Below are 21,369 nucleotides of genomic sequence, written 5' to 3'. Positions count from 1 at the left end.
AGCCTAATTTCCACTTTTTAAATTTTTTTTTTAATTTCCACTTTTTAAAAGACTGAAAACACAGTCTAAGACTACTTGGTGGTTGTTCTAACCCACTCAGTGGCCTGAGCAGTGGGGGCTGTAGACCTGTCTTCAGTTGCAGGCTGAGCGCTCGTTTTCAGTAGGGAACTGCTGAACAGGCACAGAGGGCAAATGTGTATCTTTGGCCCAGTCTGCAACCTCAGGCTGAGCAGCGGTAAATTCAGGAGCAGGGGCCCACCGTTCTCCCTGAAACTCCTCCTTGGTCACAGCCTTTTCAGCAGCAGCCTGCTCTTCCTTTTCAGTCTCTTCCAGATCTCGGTAGAAGTACAGTTCAGGCGTGACTTCCCACGGAAGCTCCCGGATGATTGTGCCACGCATGCGCAGGATTTCCTGGGCCAGTATCCACCACATCAAACCCACGGAGTGAGCTTTCTTGGTTTTGCATGGATAGCAAAGTCTATATAGCACAGAGGATAATCTGTGTTACACAGGGCGATGGCAGGCAAGTTAATGTAATGTAATGCTTCTGGCAGAGGCTGGTGGTCAACCCTGGGAGCAATAACCTCCAGAAGACAAGGCTCCCGGAAGGATACCTGGATCTGATTAGTGAAGGTTCCAGGAGTTAAATGTTTGACTATAGAAGAGGCTCCAGTAGCAGCAGCAAACTTAGGCACAGCTCTCTGGCCGGTATTTCTGGAGGATATGACACTGACATCAGCTTGATTTTCAATGCTAACAATGGCCTGAGCAGCTAAGAGAAGCTTCTCTCAGATCCTCTTCAGTTTATGATGTAGATGCCATCATCTTCTGTTTTGGAGGTGTGTTGTTCTATTTGCAAGTCAAGGTTGGTGCCGCCCTTGTGTGTCTGCTGCAGGGAATTTGAGGACACTCTCTTCCTTCACCTGTGGGACATCAAGGGCCCCAGACAATGTGGAACTTTCCCCTTTAACTTATGATGGGAACCAGGACAATGCCACATGAAGCCTTCTGTGGGTGGTGTGGAAAGCCTCCAGTGGGCTTTCAGGAGCAGTAAACCACACAGAGGAAATTGCTGTTTCTCCCTCAGAGTAGGCGTTGGATTTCAACAGGGTGCCTTTGGGATTGCAGCACAGCTTCTTACCACTAGGTCACCAGAGCTCACTCTATGCTTACTAGGGAAGTAAAAATAAAATGCCAATTATTCCAAGGTTGAGAAACTTGGAATTCTAGCATAATGCTTAGTACATAGTAGTGATAAATGGAAAAAAGATTGAAGTTGTTAAGGATTTCATTTTACTTGGGCCCACAATTGACACCTGTGGAAGCAGCATTCAAGAAATGACATAGTGGGAATATCTGCAAAGTACTTTTGTAAAGTACTAAAGAACATGGATTTCATTTGAGAACTAAAGTGTGCCTGACTTTGGCCATGGTATTTTCAGTTGCCTCTTATGTATGAGGGTCATCTTCAGGTTGGTCTGACTTGGTGGCACACAGCAGCAACAACATATGTATGTGAGGGTTGGACAATGAAGAATTGATGCCTTTGAACTGTTATGATGGCAAAGAGTCAGGAATATACCATAGATCTCAAAAGAATAAGCAAACCTATTTGGGAAGAAATGTAGCAAGAATAGTCTTTAGAAGTAAGGTTGGTAAGATTTTTTTTGTCTCAAGTATTTTGGGTATATTGTTTTTACCCAAACACAATCACTGGTGAAGGACATCATGCTTGGTAGAATAGAGAGTGAGTGAAAAAGACGGACCCTCAATGAGTTGAATTGACACAGAGACTGTAACAATAGCTTAAGCACAGATTAGATTGTGAGGATTGCACAGGACTATTATGTGGGTGGCTATAACTTGAAACTGACTACACAGCACTTAACAATAACAACAATGCAGTAAATTATTGCTAAACAATGGAATAAATAATGAAAGGACAAGCTTCCAAAGATTGTTAGTCTCCAAACCTACTACTGCTGAGTTAGTTCCTATTAATACTGCCAACTTAAAGGCTTGTGTTTCAAATTCATCAGCTGTTTTGGGAAAAAAGATGGGCTGTTTCCTTGCATATGATTTACCATCTCTTAAAAGCCACTAGAGGGTTAGCTATAAGTCGGTTCTAACTTGATGTGCAGAACTACAATAACAATAGTGACCCTATAAGACAGAGTAGAACTACCTCATAGTGTTTCCAAGGCTGTATGTCTTTATGGAAGCCACATCTTTTCTCTCAAGAGTGGCAGGTGGGTTAGAACTACTAAGCTATTGGTTAGCAGTCCACAGCTCTAGCCATAGTACAACCAGGAATTCTTTAGCTTGTCAAGTGTCTATACCAGGCTTGTTTTAGACTAGCATGATATACAACACAGAAGTAGCTACTCAATACGGGTTTATTGAATGAGGCAGTAAATTGACGAATAAGCTTTCTAAGTACCCAGAGAATTGGCACAATACTTTGAACCAGGTACACGAGATTACGAAAACCTGATGTGTGGATTCTTCATTAAACTGGTGACTATGTTGCTCTAGATGAAACACACAAATGCCTTAACCACAGTGCAACCAGAGGATTTTAATATATTACTTGAGATTTTCCAGCTTAATATTTATTTTGATGTATAGGTGACCAAAAGAATCAGTAATCTTGTCGTGAGCAGTTTTTGCTATCTTCATCTATTCTATTATATCCTCTAAGTAATCTTTCCTATTAAGCACAACACTTTGACATTGAAAAGTTGATTTAAAAACTTCTTAGGGAAATGAAGCATGTGTTTAAAGGTTTCCCAATCCTGCTTTGATCTACAGACTGCAGGCTTCTATTGACTGTTACATTGGATACAGGGACTTTGTTCATTACTCTTTCTTTCACGGAAAATTATACCAATTAGTATCAGGGAACCACAAATAGAAACAGGTCTCAGATAAAGAAATATATATTTAAAGTTATAAAAGTAATACTGGTCCACTGAAAATCTTAAAATGATATAAAATAATTTTTTTCCCTAAAAAAAAGAAAGAAAGAAACCTGTGTCCTCCCAAGGTAAGAAAGCCTTGTGAACCCATTTGAATTTTATCATGGCAGATATGCACATACATACCAATCATGTAGCTGTACAGTTTTGTTTAAAAATCAGAATGACCAAACAGCTTTCACCTGATTGTTAATTAAATAAAAACAGACCAGACAGTATACAGCCTACTGTCAATTAAATAAAAACAACCTACCTTCCAGAATCCAATTGCTTCAGACAGGAGAGTCCAAATGGGGGACTCATAGGCATGACCCAATGGACTTTTAATCACAAAGGCCTGCCCACCAGATCCTGATTGGTTTAAGTAAGAGTCGTCCAGCCCACACCTGGGTAATCTATTGAACGACCCAGAAAGTACTGAAAGAAAGTGGAGGGAATACACAGAATCACTGTACCAAACAGAACTGATTAATATTGAAAAAAATTTGGGAAAGTATGAGTAGGAGCCAGTGGTAATGAAAGAGGAAGTGGAAGCTACATTGAAGTCATTGGCAAAGAAAAAAGCCCCAGGAATTGATGGGATACCAATTGACTTGTTTCAATTAACAGATGCAGCCTTGGGTGTCCTCATCAATTGGAAGAGGTCTGGATTTGTCCCCATTCCCAAAAAGGTGACCCAACAAGATGTGGAAACTATTGAACAATATAATTAATATCACATGCAAGTAAAATACTGTTGAAGATCATTCAAGAATGGCTAGAACAGTGCATAGATAAGGAACTGCCAGAAGTTCAAACAGGATTAGAAGAGGCCATGGCAATAGGATATTATTGCTAATGTCAGATGGATCCTGGTTGAAAGTAAAGAATACTAGAAGAATGTCTATTTGGTTTTTATTGATTTTGCAAGAGTATTTGACTGTGTGGATCATAACAAGTTGTGGCTGACATTGAGAAAAATGGGAATCCCAGAGCACTTAATTTTTCTCATGTGAAACCTATACCTGGACCAAGAGGCTATTGTGTGAACAGAGCAGGGGAACACGGCATGGTTTAAAATTAAGAAGTGGGTGTTCAGGGTTTTATTCTCCCTCAATACCTATTTAATCTGTATGCTGAGCAAATTATTTGAGAAACTGAACTCTATAAAGGACTGTGGCATCAGGATCGGAGGGATCCTCATCAATAACCTGCATTATGCAGATAATACAACTTTGCTTGGTAGAAGTGAGGAGGAGTTGAAGTACTTGTTGCCGAAGCTCTAGGAACACAGCCTTCAATATAGATTGCATCTCAATGTCAGGAAAACAAAGATTCTTACCACTGGACCAATAGGCAACATCATTATAGATGGAGAAGAGATTGAAACTGTCAACAGCTTCGTCTTGCTTGGATCCACAATTAATACACTTGGTACCAGCAATCAGAAAATAAGGAGGCACATTACACTTGGAAAAATCTGCAGTTATGGGCCTCTCCAAATTACTGAAGAGCGATGATGTTAGTTTGAGGATTAAGATGCATCTGATTCAGGCCGTAGTCTTTCTAATCACTTACTATGCATCTGAGAGCTGAACAATGAATAAGAATGACAAAAGAATTGATGTCTTTGGGCTGTGATGTTGGAGAAGAGCACTGAACATCTCATGGACTGCCAAAAGAACAGATATGTCTTGGAGAGGGTGCAGCCAGAGTGCTCTTTGGAGGCAAGAATGATGAGGCTTTGCCTCATATACTTTGGGCATGTTGCTAGGAGGGGCTGGTTATTCCTTGGAGTGGGACATGATATTTGGAAGGGTGGAGGGTCAGCAGAGCACAGGAAGACCCTCAACAAGGTGAATTGACACAGTGACTGTTGCAGTGGGCTCTCGTAAGTCAGGAAGTGTGAAGATGGCATAGGATAGGACAGGGTTCAGATCTGTTGTTCGTTGGGTTGCTATGAGTTGTGTTGGACTTGACAGTTTTATAAGACAAAGACAGCATCAGTTTTCAGTCATTATTTTAATCATTCATCATTTAATCATATATGAAGACCATTATTGTCACTTTTGTATATTTGTGGTCTTTTTTTTATTTTCTTTTTATATTCCCACTTTTAAAGGAGCCCTAGTGGGCAGTGGTTTATGGCTTAAAATTAAGAAAGGGAGAAAAAGAAAGAAAAAATTAGGAAAAGTGGGCATCAGGGTTGTCTATTCTCTTTATACCTATTCAATCTGTATGCTAAGCAAATTACTCATGAAACTGAACTCTAAAGAAGAATGTGACATCAGATTGGAGGGAGAGCTCATCAATAACATTTGTTATGTAGGTAACATAATTTTACTTGCTAAAAGCGAGGAGGATTTGAAGCACTTGCGGCAGAAAATCAAAGACTACAGGCTTCAAGGTGGATTGCATTTCACTGTCAAGAAAACAAAAATTTTCACCACTGTACTGACAGGTAACATCATGATAGATGCAGAAAAGATTGAAATCGTTAACAACTTCATCTTACTTCAGTCCACAATCAGCGTTCTTAGTATCAGCAGTCGGGATATCAGGAGATGTATTGCACTGAAAATCTGCTCCAGGGATCTCTCCAAATCATTGAGGATGGCCAGGATGACCACTGAATAGGACGGGCTTCAGATGTGTTGTTCAGATCTCTGTAATGTTGCTATGGGTCATCCTCAACTCAGTAGCATCTATCACCACCACCACCAACACCGGTGCAGTGGTAAGGTGATCTGCAGGTAACTGAAAAGTTGGCGGTTCTAGTCCACTGCTGCGCCACATAAGAAAATGTGGTAAGTTTGCTTCCACTAAAAGATTCTCAGCCTTAAAACTCTTTGAGGGAGTTCTACTCTCTTCTTATGAAGTTGCTATAAGCTAGAATCAATTTGACAATGTGTTTTCTTTTTTATTCTGATTAGTTAATTTTTCTTTTGTTTAGTTTCTGTTATGTTATTGTTGTTCTTGTTTGGTACCATAAAATTGTCTACAGCTCATAACTACCCTATAAACAACAGATCTAAACCTTGTCCTGTCCTGTGCGCTGCCCTTATGATTTCTGCCATCCTGGAGTTGTTCTACTCAGTTCACTTTGCTGAGGATCTTTCTTGTGTCCTCTGACCCTCCACCTTTGTCAGCATGATATCTTTTCCCTAGGACTTGTCCCTCTTCACGTTATGCCCAAAGTATGTAGGAGAGGTTTCATCATAATTGTCTCTAACAAATGTAGCATCTGAGGCCTTGGGTGTAAATGATCTGTTTAAAATATAACTAAGTCAGTCTTAGGCACAAATGTCTGTAACCAGAAATGCACTTGAATTTAATTGGGTTTTTACCATTATTTTTGTAAATAAGAGATTGAAATATGGAGATTTCAAAATACAAAGCCCATTTAACATGGTACTACTAGAAAAATGTAACAAATCTCTATATTTCAAAACTCTCTACTGTTGCCGGGGGGTAGGGGTAGGGGATTGTATACCAATGAAGGAATTTTTCTTTTACTTTTCAAAGAGAGGAGCGAACTGGTGGGGAGGGGTGGGCAGGGAGAAAAAGGCAACAATGGATGAATGGAAATCCAAAATCTCTGTTAATGTTCATTAAAATTAATAAAATAAAATAAAATAGAATAAAACCCCTCACTGCTGTTATAGTAAAATGACTCATAGGCTTTCTCCAGGGTGTAAATGGCATGGTAGGAGATTACTAATCTTTCTCTCGTAGAGCTGGTGATGGAGTAGAACTGCCAGAGAGGCATGTCCTTTGGGTAACAGCACAATTCCCTATGGACTAGGAAAAGCAAGTTTTATTGTAAAGTAAAGAATAAAGACTTTTATTTAAATGCATGAGAAGCCTTTCCATTCAGTGTTAATGTTTTAAAAGGATGCATTTCCTACTGTTAATGGAGATAATCCCCATGGAGAGTAATGTTCTTGTTAAAGTCATAAGAGATCTTGATTCACACATTTAACAGCTTGAAGGTGCACTTTTTAGACAGTTGAATGATAATTAATTTTTGCTGCATTATTTCAATGATTCATGAAAAAGTGGGGGGAGAGGTTGTAGCATATCACTATAATTGGTGAGTATGTGGAATTAGTACCACGTTTTCAAGAAGAACTTGAAAACACTTAGAAATTCCCATTTACAAATTTGCAGTCATATTTACCAAGTAATCTTTTCTTCACTATTGCAAATCCTAACTTGGCCCATAGGAAAAACCTGTATGTTTTTTTGAGTATCATATTGTGTTTCTCAAAGAAAATTTAGGTCAAAATCTTGTTATGATATTTGTTTGGCAGAGTATTTTTATACTAATAGTTTAATATAGTTGTCATGGTCCATAATCTTAGTATAAGCTAAGAACATTTTTTACTGATTAATAATGTCATGTACTATGTTAGGACAATAGGCTTACCTAGGCTTTTGTAATATATTACTTTATATTCATTTCTCATTTTTTATTGATGGCTCTTAATATACTTTATAGGTATTTTCCTATTTCAACAATTACTATTATTCGTTTTGAAAGAGAAACTAAGTTGATGGATGTTAAGTGGCTTGCCAGAGTCATAGAGTTAAGTGGAAGATATTAAGATTGCTGATTCAGTTCTTATCAATTAGACCGAACTGTTAGTATGTAATGATATATAACAGTTGTTAACCTTTCTGAGCCTCTGGAAAACACATGTGCATATGAAAGGGAGCATGTTCTCAAATCAATACACTGCTAGACTAAGATTTGATTAAGGAAAGGCTCACTAACAAAGAAACGTTGATAACTGAAATATTTGCATTGAATTATCTGCAAAGTATCATCTTGTGGTAAATAAGTCTTATATTTTCCTTTTCCAAATGTAAAAAGAAAGTAATATTTTTTAAAAAGAAAACAAACCATGCTCCAATTCCTTTGTCGTTAAGTGCTGTTCTGTTGGAACAGACCCATAGCTGACCCTCCCTTCAGCTGGTTTTCAAAGGCTGTTAATCACGCAAGAGGAGAGGGTCATCTTTCTCCTGTAGATCACTAGGTGGGTTTGAACTGTGTGCCTTTGAATTGGCAATGCAGTTTCTTATCACTCAGCCACCAGAGCTTGCCCTAATTCTATTACTCTCATTAAGCTATGATTTGTGTATTGAAAGCATTGCTATTCATAGATTATTTTTCAGGGTTTGCTTATTTCCATTCCCCCTCCCCAAATAATTGCAATTTTTATGTGCAAACGATTTTTACTATAGGTGTAAATTTTTAATTTTAAATTGAAATGTAAATAATTCCCTGGTATCCCATATACATAGAAGAAACAAAGTCCAGTCATTCTAATAACCTACCTTATGCTCTGACTTTTGGAACATGCAAGGTTTTGTTAATCTTTCTTGCCTTCATCCTGAGAACTTGCTAGAATCATGTAGTTAATGTGAAAAGAAAACACAAATCAGAGAAACTGTCAACGATATATTATGATAGAACCATCCATGAATAAGCTACCTGGAATTGAACTGGTAGGTTAGGAAGTCACTAACTAAAGTGAGAATAGTACAATGGTCATTACAGTAGAGATGGACAAGTGGGCCTAGAATCTAGATAGTAATTTCAGACTGAAGGCCACTTCATGATACAGGAAATAAGATATATCAGTAAAATTAAAAGATCTTTAAAGTCCTATGTGAGAATTTTGGTGCTTTCCAACAGATTTAAGTACAGTTACTTAAGACTTAAAGAACTGAGAAGAACAGAGTCCCAAACTCCAGAAAATGATGTTCCAAAACGCTACCAATTCAAGTTTAGTCAATGAGAACATCAAGGATTAGGTTACTATGACTAGAGAATTGAGTGGATACTCATGTGTAGAGATTAAAATGCACTTAACCAAACTGTGCTGTGCAGACCATTCTAAAGGGATAAACCAGGCTTAATCCCAAGGCATTGTGTTCAAGTTCACAAAATCACTATTATCTAAGGTTGGGATTAACTGTGATGACTAGATTAAGGACAAGAATGAGGACTAATGGGAGGGGATAAGGTTGGGTTTTGAAATCTAAACAGTTTGAACTTTGTAGAGAGGTAAGAGAGGACATAGAACTTGTAAAAAACTGATTATTTTCTTGTTAGATGCCACTGAGCACGGCTCGTGAACAGCCCTGCCCTGTGCCATCCTCATCATCTCTGACACAGAGGAGCCCGTTGCTCACATCACTGTCTCAATCCATCTCTTTATCAGTCTTCCTCTCTGTCACTGTCCCTTTCCAAGAAATAGCCTTGTCTAGCTACATGTCTAGTTATGACTAAAATGCAATGAATAGTTTTGTGAATATTTTTAATTCCTCTGTCTCAAAATGGAAAGAAAAAAAATTATATTCAACTTTAGGAATATTTAGGGGGGAAGATTCCTAGAGATTTTTGTTAAAGATGGGCACATTTTTGAGCAAAATATTGTAATTGCTATACTGGTATGTGAAAGCTTGACTTAACTATCTTTAGTAATGTGTCAAACCAGTTTTCATTTTTCCTGAAATATATCTCTTTCTAAGTAAGTGCTGGAAGTCTCTTTCATTTAGTGATTATAAAAATGATATGCTATTTTCTTGGGATGTTTTATGGCCCTAACCTTAGCTGTTGAAATGAGCATGCCTCAGGCCACTATATAAAATGTTTTAGGAGTTCTAAGCATGCACACCATGTTTATTGCTTTGTAGTCACAATAGTGAATAGATGGAAGCAGTCCAAATACTCATCAACGAAAGGATGGATAGAAAACTATAGTACATTCACACAATTGAATATTATGCAGCAATGAAAAACAATGACCTTTTAAAACACTACAAAGAATAAATGAACCTGGAAGATATGCTGAGTGAAATATCTCAGTCACAAAAGGCCAAGTACTGCATAAAGCGGCTGTTAGAAAATGAGATTGGCATGGGCTTCGGAGGGTGGAGTAACAGGAAAAGAATGAACAGATAATGGACACTACACTGGAACAAACAAGAAGGACTGTTTGAAAGGGCTGTATGTTTCAGCATTATATGTATGCTGTTGTTGTGTACCATCAAGTCGGAAGCAACCCATAGTTGACCCTCCAGCAAATTATCACATAGGAGGAGATTGCCCATCCTTGTCCTGCAGAGTACCTGGCAGATTTGAAACTTGTACCTTTAGGATTGCAGCACAGATTCTTACCACTAGGGCACCAGAGCTCCCTCTATTGTATGTATAACAGTGAACAATCTGGGAAAAGGGGTGAATTACAAAGAGAACGGGGCAGGGGGAGTGGGTGGGAAGGAGGAGGGAGAAAAAGATATGACAATGAATGAACACAACCCCAAACTTTAGATAAACTTATCTTACATGTTTTCCCCCAAACAAACATTTGTGAGAAGGAAGAAGAAATGTCATTAATAATTCAGCTTAAATCAAATAGATTAATCTAGACTGTCCCAAGCAAACCGAGGTACATGATCACTTAATGCTGGGACACAATTCTCCATGGGTCTCTAAAATTTCTGTCATGTCTTGTGAGCAGAAGCACCAACTGCCTTTTCTTCTGGACAACCTTTTCAAGAATACCCTTAAAAAAAAGAGACTGTTGCTCTTTAGAGTAGAGGAGAAGAGATTGGCATTTCCCAAACTTGGGATTCTTCTGTAACACACTCACTGTGTATACAGGTATCTTCAGGTCCTCAGTGCATCATTCTGAGGGGCCTGGAACTTGGAGAATTGGCATAAGAACTGTTTACTGGTCTTGGGTTATTTGGTTTTTTTAATGTACACTTTTGTTTCAATTGTGATTTTAATGAACATTTACAGAGAAGTTAGATTTTCATTCATTCATTGTTATATATTTTACCGCCTCATCCTCCCTCCCTTCTTCCCAAGTTCACTTTTTTGTTTTAACTAAGACAGCCTGTATTTTAATCGAGTTATGGAAAACTCCAAAGTCTAATAATTGAATATTAAGTCAACTACAGTTGTCTTAATGCACAACCGGATAGCTGTATTTAATTTTAATTTTTTTTTAGGGTTTCCGGCCATTCATTGTTCTAATTTTCTCCCTGCCCACCCCCTCCTGCCTCACTTTTTAAAAAAATATTCATTCATTGTTGCATAATTACCTCCCTCCCCCTCCCAATCTTGGGCTGTTGTTGTACGTATAACATCTAATCATATATTCATTTTAGACAGTTCTTTCTTTCTGACCCAGAAGTCTTGTGCTAGCATTCATGAAACTAGTTTATAAGCGGTACTTACTGAGTAAATTTTTCAAACATGAAGTTCAGTTCTGTTAGGCAATGCTAATGAAACTTGAGTTTTCTTAAAGCCTGCGCATAATTAGCCTTCAAGATCTTCTTGGTGTCTACTGAGGGTTGCTGTTGTTGTTATTGTTAGGTGCCATCAAGTTAACCATGACACATACTGACTCTATGAACAACATATCTGAACCTTTCCCTGTCTCGCACCATCTTAAAAATCTCTGCAATACCCAAGTCCATGTTTGTAGTCACTGTGGTAATCCAGTCACCCATTATTATCAAAGCATCTGGATTGCACGTTTGATTGATTTCTGATTGCAAAAGTTGGTAGAAATCTTCCATTTCCTCCACTTTCAATATATATTTCATATATTTGAATGATAGTGGTATTCACTGAACTTCCTTGTATGCGTATGGATATTATCCTGTCACTCACCACGTTGTATTTCATGATGGACCTAGAAATGACTTTTTAAATTATGAAACCAACCCCATTTTTCCTCACCTTTTCATCCCCAGCATAGTAGATAATATAATAATCTGATTCAAAATGTCCCATACCAAGCCATCTTATTTCACCAGTCCCTACTATGTCAATATTTATGTGTTCCACTTCTTTTGTAACAATGTCCAATTTTCCTACATTCATGCTCGTCATATTCCATGTTTCAATCACTAGTGTCTGCTTACAGCTGTTCCTCCTTCTTTGTGTTTCCATTTCTAAGATCTCAGTCTCAATTGCCGTGTCTGCTAGTCCATGTCCTTGAAAGTTTTCTTACCTTTCACTGACCCTTTACTTTCCCCAGCATGATGTATTTTTCCAAGGATTGCCCCTTCATGAGAACATATCCAAAGGATATGAGACCAAGTTTCACCGTCCTTGCCTCTAAGGAGCTCACTGGTTGCACTTGCTCCAAAACAGATGTGTTTGTTGTCTTGGAAGTCTAGGGGGCTCTGGGTAAGAAGCTGCAATGCAATCCCAAAGGCACACAGTTCGAACCCACCAGCTGCTCCTTGGAAGAAGGATGGGCAGTCTCCCCTGTGATTTTCTGCCTCTGAAAGCTCTCTGGAGGTTAGCTCTGAGTTAAGGCCAATTGCTCTGCAGCAACAACAACATGATATGTTCCCACAATTCAGTTCTTCAGTCTTCCTTATATATTATTCATCTTTGACACATGTATGAAGCAATTGAAAATATAATAGCTTGGGTCAGGTGTACCTTCTTGTTGTTGTTGTTGTTATGTGCCGTCAAGTCACTTGTGACTCATAGCGACCCTATGTACAACAGCCCTAAACTCTGCTCTGACTGTGCCAATCCCACTGTCTCTGACACTCCCATCCTGATTATCCCAGTCAGTGAATCAATCCACCTCATAGAGAGCCTTCCCCTCGTGCGCTGTCCCTCCACCCTCCCAAGCATAACCTTCTCCAAGGACCGGTCTCTCCTCACAACATGTCCAAAGTATGTTAGATGGAGCCTCAGAATCCTTGCCTCCAAGGAGCCACCCGGTTTAACCCTTTCCAGGATGAATCTGTTTTCCTAGCAGTCCATGGTACTCTCAATACTCTTCTCCAGCACCACAGCTCAAAGGTATCAATTCTCCTTCTATCTTCCTTGGTCATTGTCCAACTCTCTGATGCATATTAAGTGATTGTGAAGACCATGGTCTATATCAGAAGCACCTTAATCTCCAGAGAGACACTATTGCTCTTCAGTACTTCGGAGAGGTCCCTAACAGCAGACTTTTCCATGGCAATGTGCCTTTTAATTTCCTGGTTGCTGGTGCCAAGAGTGTTGACTGTGGAGCCAAGCAAACTGAAGCTGTGTACAATCTCAATCTCTTCACCATCCATCCTGATGCGGCCAATTGGTCCAGTGGTGAGAATCTTTGTCTTCTTGACATTGAGCCTCAATACATATTGTAGGCTGCAGTCCTTGACCCTCTGCAGCAGGTGCTTCATTCAGGTTCTCCTCAGTTTCAGCAAGCAGGGTTGTGTCATCTGCATAACACAGGTGTACCTTAGTTTTTTTTTTTAAAGTAGACTTTAAAAAATGGTCTTTGACAGCAGATTTGGCCAATGCAAAATGTCTTTTGATTTCTTGGCTGCTGCTAGCATGGGTGTTTATTGCACATCCAAGTAAAAGGACATTTTTGACAAATGCAATCTTTATTCCATGTGTCATTGTGAGTAAGGAGTTGTGCTGCTAACCCAAAGGCTAGTGGTTCAAATATACCAGCTACCATGAGGGAGAAAGATGGATAATCTCTGCCTGTGCAATTTACAGCCTCTGAAAACCTGATGGAGGGTCAGCTATGACTTGGCTCTGACTTGATGACAATGAGTTGGTTTGTTTTATTTTTTTAAATAATGATGCTGCTGCTGTTGAAAGTGAGGCTGTAGATTTGTGCCTTGCTGTTCAATAAGTCTTTATACACCCATTTGGACATGGACTAAAAATTTTGTTCCAAGCACATAAGGCCGCATAAAGAGTAAAGAAACTGCAACTCACTATTCCAGGCAGGCTCAGGTCTGACACCTCAGGAAGAGATGTGATGTGATTTGATTGTGATGTGATTTGATGGGATTTTTTTTTAAACTATTCAATAGATAATTTAACTCCTTTATTTCCAGATGGGATAAATCTCTCCAAAGGGAAAAATTTCTCCTGAGAGAAATTGTACGAGTTCTTCAATATTCTCAACAAAGATAAGAAGTGAGTTAAAAAAAAAATTCTACTGCAACTCAGAAGACCTTTGCCTTTCTTCTTTCCAATTTTTATTTTGCTTCAAAAGAGTTTAATTCAATAATCCTGATTACTCATACATTCCTTGCTCATGAGTCGGAACAAACTCATAGCTGACCCTCTTTTGGATTTCTCCGGCTCTAAACTGAATGAGGTGGATTGATTCAGTGACTGGGATAATTGGGATGGGAGTGTCAGAGACAGTGTGATTGTCACAGGACAGAGCGGAGTTTAGGGTTGTTGAACATAGGGTCGCTATGAGTCGCAGGCGACTCGACGGCACATAACAACAACAACAACAACAACAACAAACTGAATGGGAAGAGCTTGCCATTCTTGCTTTGGTGGAGCCATTGGTGGATTTGAAAGGCCAGAGAGGTGAAGTCTTTGGGTTATCAAGCATAACTCTCTGTGGATTATGCCACCAGTGTTCCTTGCTTAGTAATTCTGATAACTGACTTCAGTTAATAAAGTTGAATGTAGTCTTTTATACATTCATTGCTTTACTTATAGAAAAAGATATATTCTTTCTCTTTTTTAATGCTTTTTCTCCTGGCTCTTTTCTACAAGAAGCTTTTTCAAAGGATTTTTTTCCTTATAAAATTATGGAATTTGGGACAATTATTTATTTATAGTTTTATGTGCTTTTAATTTTTTAATAGTGTGTAACACATTAAATCCACTGTTAGTTTGAAAAAAAATTGATATAACTTTTTAATGTAGATGGATACCTTTTTCTTTTAGTACTTAGATCTGAAGCTCAAGGAATTTTTGGAAAATGTCATATGATCCTGCTTTGTAATGTCAATCCTTGTAAATTGCCTTTGATATATTGATGCAGTTAAGCAAATGACCCACGTTTGTTAATCACTGCGTTGGGCGGCTTTATATAATTTCATTTCATTTTAATAGTTGACAGATGAGGATATCATTATATTTTCATTTTATAGGTGAGAGAACTAGTTTAGAAGGCTTGAATTCTAAATCCAGGTCCAGCTCTGAGGGAAGGTCTGCACTCTCACTGATGTTGGTGGAAAATCCTTATTTTCTTCAACGTCTATTTCTTGGAGATCCCCATGTTCTGGCAAGCCCAGGTGTGAAGAACTTTGTATTTTGCCTGGATTGAAAAAGGCATATTGCATTCCTGATGATTAGTCATTGGTAGTCCTGACATCTCCAGAATTGTTAATACCATTGAAAGTTTACTATGTGCACTTAAGAATTACATTCCCAAGAATTTTATAAGATGATCAGTGTTGTTAGATGCAAATGAGTTGGCTCCAATCCACATCAACCTTTGGTCCTTAGTCATCTTCACAGTCACTGCTTATAATGATCACATTGTTGCAGACACTTTGTCAGTACATTGAAAAAATATTTCTTTTTTTGTACTGAATTTCTGTTTTACAAGACGTTTCTTTTTCCAGTGACTGGGCTGTCTGGATAACGTATCCAAAGTATGTGCAACGAGGTCTCACTATTTTGCTTCTAAGGAGCTTTCTATCTGCTCTTTCCCAAGACAAATTTTAAAATTCTTCTGGCAGTCTAGTATTCTTTGCCAACTCCACAATTTTTCTTTAGTCTTCCTTAATTATTGTCCCACTTTCAAATGCATCTGAAAGTATTGAAAACACCCTAGTTTGAACTAGGTGCACCTTCGTCTTCAAAGTTAGTCACCTTGCTCTTTAGCTGTTCAAAGAGATCTTGGCAGCTTGGTTTGTTAATGCATTGTGTCAATTGATATTTTGACTGGTGCTTTCATGAGTGTTGAGTATGAATCTAAATAAAATGAAATCTTAACAATTTTTTCTTTTCCCTGTTCATCATGACGTTGTTTCTTTGCTCATTTTTGAGGATTTTTATTTTCTTTATAATGAGGTGTAATCCATACTAAAGGCTTTGAGCTTCATCAGTAAGGGCTTTAAGTCTTACTCATTTTCAGCAAATGAAATCGTGTCATGTGAATGTTGTGGATTATTAAAGAGTCTTCCCACCATCATGATGCCTCGTTTATCTTTGTATAGTTTCTCATATTTTCAATTTTACTCAGCATACAGATTTAATGGGTGTGGTGAAAGGATACAACTTTGCCAATTTTAAATCATAAGTATTCCTTTGTTTTGTATGAACAAGCTTCTTAGTCCATGTATAGGGTTTAAAACGAGTACAATTAAGCGTTCTGAAATTTCCATTTTTTTGCAGTATTATACATAAGTCATACCTCGAGTTGCACTACTTAAGGATGCTTTGAGCAGAATATTAAATGATCCAGGAAGAAATAAAAGAAGATGGAAAGAGTATAAAGAGTCATCGTACCAAAATGAATTGGTGGACACAGAAGAATTTCATGAAACAATGTATGAGTAAGAGCCTGTGATGATAAAAGAAGTTCAAGCTGTTCTGAAAGAATTGACAAAAAACAAAGCCCAGGAGTTGATGGCATACTAATTGACATATTTCAACAAACAGACACTGTCCTGGATGTGCTCACCAACTTGTGCCAAGAAATCTGGAGGACAACCACCTGGCCAACTAACTGTAAGAGATCTATATTTGTTCCCATTCCAAAGAAATGTGATCCAACAGAGTGTGGAAATTATTATACAGTATCATTGATATCACATGCAAGCAAGATTCTGCTGACGATTATCCAAAAATGACTGGAACAGCACATCAACAGAGAACTGCCTGAAGTGCAGGCTGCATTTAGAAGAGGCCATGGCACTAGGGATATTATAGCTAATGTCAAATGGATCTTGGATGAAAACAGAGAAGACCAGAGGAATGTCTATCTGTGTTTCATTGATGATGCAAAAGCATTTGACTGTGTAGGTCACAACAAACTGTGGCTGACTCTGAGAAGAATGAGAATCCAATAACGCTTGATTGTGCTTATGTGAAACCTATACTTGGGCGAGGAGGCAGTTGTCAGAACAGAGCAAGGAAACACTGCATCATTCAAAATTGGGAAGGGTATGTGCTAAGGATGTGTCCTATCTCCATATCTTTTCAATCTATATGCAGAACAGATTATCCAAGGAGGCTGGGCTCTATGAGGAGAAGTGTGCCATCAGAATTGGAGGTAGGCTTATCAACAATCTGTGTTATGCAGATGACACAACCCTGCTTGCTGAAACAGAGGAGGACTTGAAGCGCTTGCTGTAGAAGGTAAAGGACTGCAGTCTTCAATATGGATTGAAGCTCAACATCAAGAAAACAAAGATTTTCACCACTGATCTGATTGGTTGCATCATGATAGATGGTGAAGAGATTGTTGACAGCTTCAGTTTGCTTGGCTCTACAATCAACACTCTTGGTACCAACAGCCAAGAAATTAAAAGATGAATTGCATTGAGAGAGTCTGCTGTCAGAGACCTCTCTAAAGTACTGAAGAGCAACGATGTCACCATGGAGACTAAGGTGCACCTGATCCAAGCCATTGTCTTTGCAATTACTTGCTATGCTCAGAGAGCTGCACAATGACTAGGGATGACAGAAGGAGAGTTGATGCCTTTGAGCTGTGGTGCTGGAGAAGAGTATTGAATGTTCCATGGACTGCCAAGAAAACAAATAGATTCCTCCTAGAGAGGGTTAAACCAGGCTACTCCTTGGAGGCAAGGTTTCTGGGGCTTCGTCTGACATAATTTGGACTTGTTGTAAGAAGGGACAGGTCCTTGGAGAAGGACATCATGCTTAAGAGAATAAACAAGTTCATCCTGGAGAGGGCGTAGCCAGGCTGCTTCTTGGAGTTAAGGATTCTGAAGCTCTGTCTAACATACTTTGGACATGTTGTAAGTTGAGATCAGTCCTTGGAGGGGATGTCAAGCTCGGGAGGTTGGAGGGAAAGCGCGGGAGAGGAAGATCCTTGATTTGGTGGATTGATTCAGGCACTGGGGTAATGAGGATAGGTGTGCCAGAGACAATAAGGTTGGCAAGAGATAGAGCAGGGTTTAGGCCTGTTGTACATAGGGTTGCTATGAATCGCAAGTGACTCAACAACACATAACAATAACAACAACAAAATAATTTTCACATTCTATTGCATCACTTGTCTTTGGAGCAGATAGATACAAATATGAATCTCTTCCATTTACTTAGCCAAGCATCCGTCTTTCAGATTTCTTAGCATAGATGAATGAATATGTCCAACACTGCCTCCGTTTGTTTAAATGTCTCAATTTTTATTTCATTCATTACTGGAACCTTGATTTTTTACTAATGCCTTCAGTGTAGCTTGGATTTTTTTCTTCAGTACCAATGATTCTTGATCATATGCTGCTTCTTTAATTGGTTGGGGAAAAAAATCCCCTGACCTTTTTTTGGTGTGTGCATAGTGATTACGCAGCCCATTTTCTCTTTTGATTCTTCTCAGACCATTCAATATTTCACCTTAGAATATTTCAGTCTTGCAACTCAAGGCTGGAATTTTTTTCTTCAATTCTTTCAACTTCATAAATATGCTGATTATCCTCTTCCCTTTTAGTTTTTTAACTCTAGGTCTTTGAACATTTTGTTATCATACTTAGCTTTTATCATCTTAAATTGCCATTTGCAATCTGTTCAGTTCTCTCACCTCATCATTTTTCTTCCCCCTGACTTTAGTTTCTTTGTGTTCTAGAGAATATTTCAAAGTTCTTTCTGATATCCATTTTGGTCTTTGTTTGCTTTCTTTCTTTTTTAATGACTTTTGCTACTTTTTGTATGATGTCTTTGATCCTACAAGTTGTTTGGTAATTGGTATTGAGTCACATTTATTCTTGAAATGGTTTCTAAATTCAGGTGGGACATATTCAAGGTTGTGTTTTGGCTTTTGTGGATTTGTTTTCATTTTAATCAGCTTCAGTTTGAACTTGCATATGAGCAGTTGATCATCTGTTCCACAACCAGTCCCTGGCTTTGCTCTAACTGATGAAATTAAGCTTCTGCACTATTTCTTTCAACTAATGTTGTTATATGCCAATGAGGCACCTGCAACTCATAGTGACCCTATGAATAATAGCTCTGAACCTTGCCCTATTCTGTGCCAATTTCAATCTGTCTTTCACACTCCTATCCCCATTACTTCAGTTACTGTGTCAGTCCATCTCATCTGGAGTCTTCCTCTACTGTGCTTCTCTCCACACTTCTAAGCATGATGTCCTTCACCAAAGACTAGTCCCACCTGGCCACATGCTTTAACACTGTGTGTGTGTGTGTGTGTGTGTGTGTGTGTGTGTGTGTGTGTGTGTTGGAGCTTCATAATACTTGCCTCCAAGGAGCACTTTGGTTTCATCCTATCCAAGACAGACCTGTTAGTTCTCTTGGTGATCCTTGGTATGTCCAGTACTCTTTCCTAGGAGCACAACTCAAAGGCATCGATTCTTCTATCATCCTTAGTCCATCATGCAGCTCTCTGATGCATAGAAAGTAATTTTGAAGACCATAGCCTGAATCAGACACACCTTAGTCTCTAGATTGACATCATTGCTCTTTAGCACTTTGGAGAAGTCCATGACAGTGGACTTCCGTAACACAATTTGTCTTTTGGTTTCCTGACTGCTGGTGCCAAGAGTTTTGGAACTGAGGAAGCAAAAATTGTTTCAATGTCTTCTCCATCTATCATGATGCTGCCCATTTGCCCAGTTGCGAAAAATCTTTGTTTCTTTTTGATGTTGAACCTCAATTCATATTGAAGATTATAGTCCTTGACCTTTTACAGCAAACACTGCAAGTTCTTCTCAATTTCAGCTAACAAGGTTGTATTATCTGCATAACACAATTGTTGATGAATCTTCTTCCAATCTTGTTGCCATATTTTTCAACTGATGTAGTTCCTTTGATTCCTTTGTACATCTGTTGAAGTTTGCATGCATAGTCACTATTTATGTTTTTTAAAAAAAGATATTTGCAATAGTATTTGTCATTGATTATATAATATTCTATCATGCTATCTCTGACTTCATTTAAATTACCAAGGCTGTATTTTCAACCACCAATTCTTCTTCTTAATTTTTAACTCTTGCATTCCAATAATCAGTATTAGAATGCATCGTTATTTCATCAATTTTATTTGATTAAATGTAAACTGCAAAAGTTGATAGAAATCCTCAATTTCTTCATCCTTGGCTTTTGTGATTGGTCTTTAAATTTTAATAATAGTCATATTAGCAGGTGTTCTTTGTATGCATATGAATATTATCCTGTCTCTGATAGTAATGTACTTTAGAACAAATCTTGAAATGTTTTTTGACAGTGAATGTAACATTATTTCTCTTCAGTTTATCATTCCCAGCATAGGAGACCTATGTTTAATTCAGAATGGCCAATACTAGTGTGTTTCAGCTCCTTACTGCCTAGGATATTGATCTTTATGTGTTCCATTCCATTTTTCACACCACTCACCTGCCAATTTGTTGTACTGTGATGGCATGTGACATACTGTGATGCGGGAAGCTGTACTCTGGGTATTTAAAAAACTATCAGTGGCACGCATGTTGGACATATTTCACTGGAACTTCTAGACTAAGAGAGACTAGATAATTTAGTTCTTAAGAAATAGACTGGCGCATCTAAATTCCAAAATCAATCTCCATAATAGTCTATGTGTCTCCTACTGCCAAAGGGGACCTTTAGAGTAGTGAGAGAAGACCTTCACCCTGAAACCCACAGCGTCCCTTTTCAGCAGGAAGTAGCTAAGAGAATACACCATCCCCTTTTCCTTATGAATCAGGGTGAAGTCTCTCTCAGGGAGGAGTGATAGGGAATGGCAAGGGACACACTGACAAAGGAGATTAACCAGAACTGGCTTTGACAAGCACTGTGGCAATTGGACAATTAAAACAGACATGGGGGGAAGAAGAACGAACTGGGAAGGAGGGTGGAGAAAACAGTGCAACAATGAATGAATGAAAACCCCAAATCTCTGTAAATGTTCATTAAAACTAATAAAATTTAATAATAATAAAAAAAGAAATAGATTGGCAAGAATCTTATTAATAGTAGCAGAACATAGTATAGTGCTGAAAGATGATTCCTTTAGATTGAAAGACACTAAAAATAGGACCCCTTCAAATGGAGTCTGCCTAAATGCCTTGGGTGGAGTGAAGCTTTCAGTGAATGAAAACCTTCATTTGCTGATGGACATGACTCAAAAGGAAGTCAAATAGCTTCAAACATCCATTACTAATTGGAACTTGAAATGTACGAAGTATGAATCTAGGAAAACTGAAGCTGTCAAAAAATGAAAGTGAACTTTCACAGAGGCAACAGCAAAGATCAATATCATTAGATCTTGTATCATTGATGTCTGAGAGGCTGTCAGATTAGATATAGAATTATTTTATAATTAAAGTACATATTTTTATTTAGCTGCTTAATCTTACTATACAGTGACATGCTTTTTATTTACACATATCTTGAGTTTAAAAG

General features: G+C 38.3%; 1 pseudogene; it reads right to left on the bottom strand.

Annotated features, from left to right (window-relative positions):
* Window positions 1-71: 71 nt before the first annotated feature.
* Window positions 72-20,434, bottom strand: LOC102860566 (annotated as a pseudogene).
* Window positions 20,435-21,369: the final 935 nt, after the last annotated feature.

Source organism: Elephantulus edwardii, unplaced genomic scaffold (genome assembly GCF_000299155.1).
Source record: "Elephantulus edwardii isolate Elephantulus edwardi_28Jun2011 unplaced genomic scaffold, EleEdw1.0 scaffold00182, whole genome shotgun sequence".
In the NCBI taxonomy this organism is placed as follows: Eukaryota; Metazoa; Chordata; class Mammalia; order Macroscelidea; family Macroscelididae; genus Elephantulus; species Elephantulus edwardii.
This window is presented reverse-complemented; position numbering and strand designations above follow the sequence as displayed.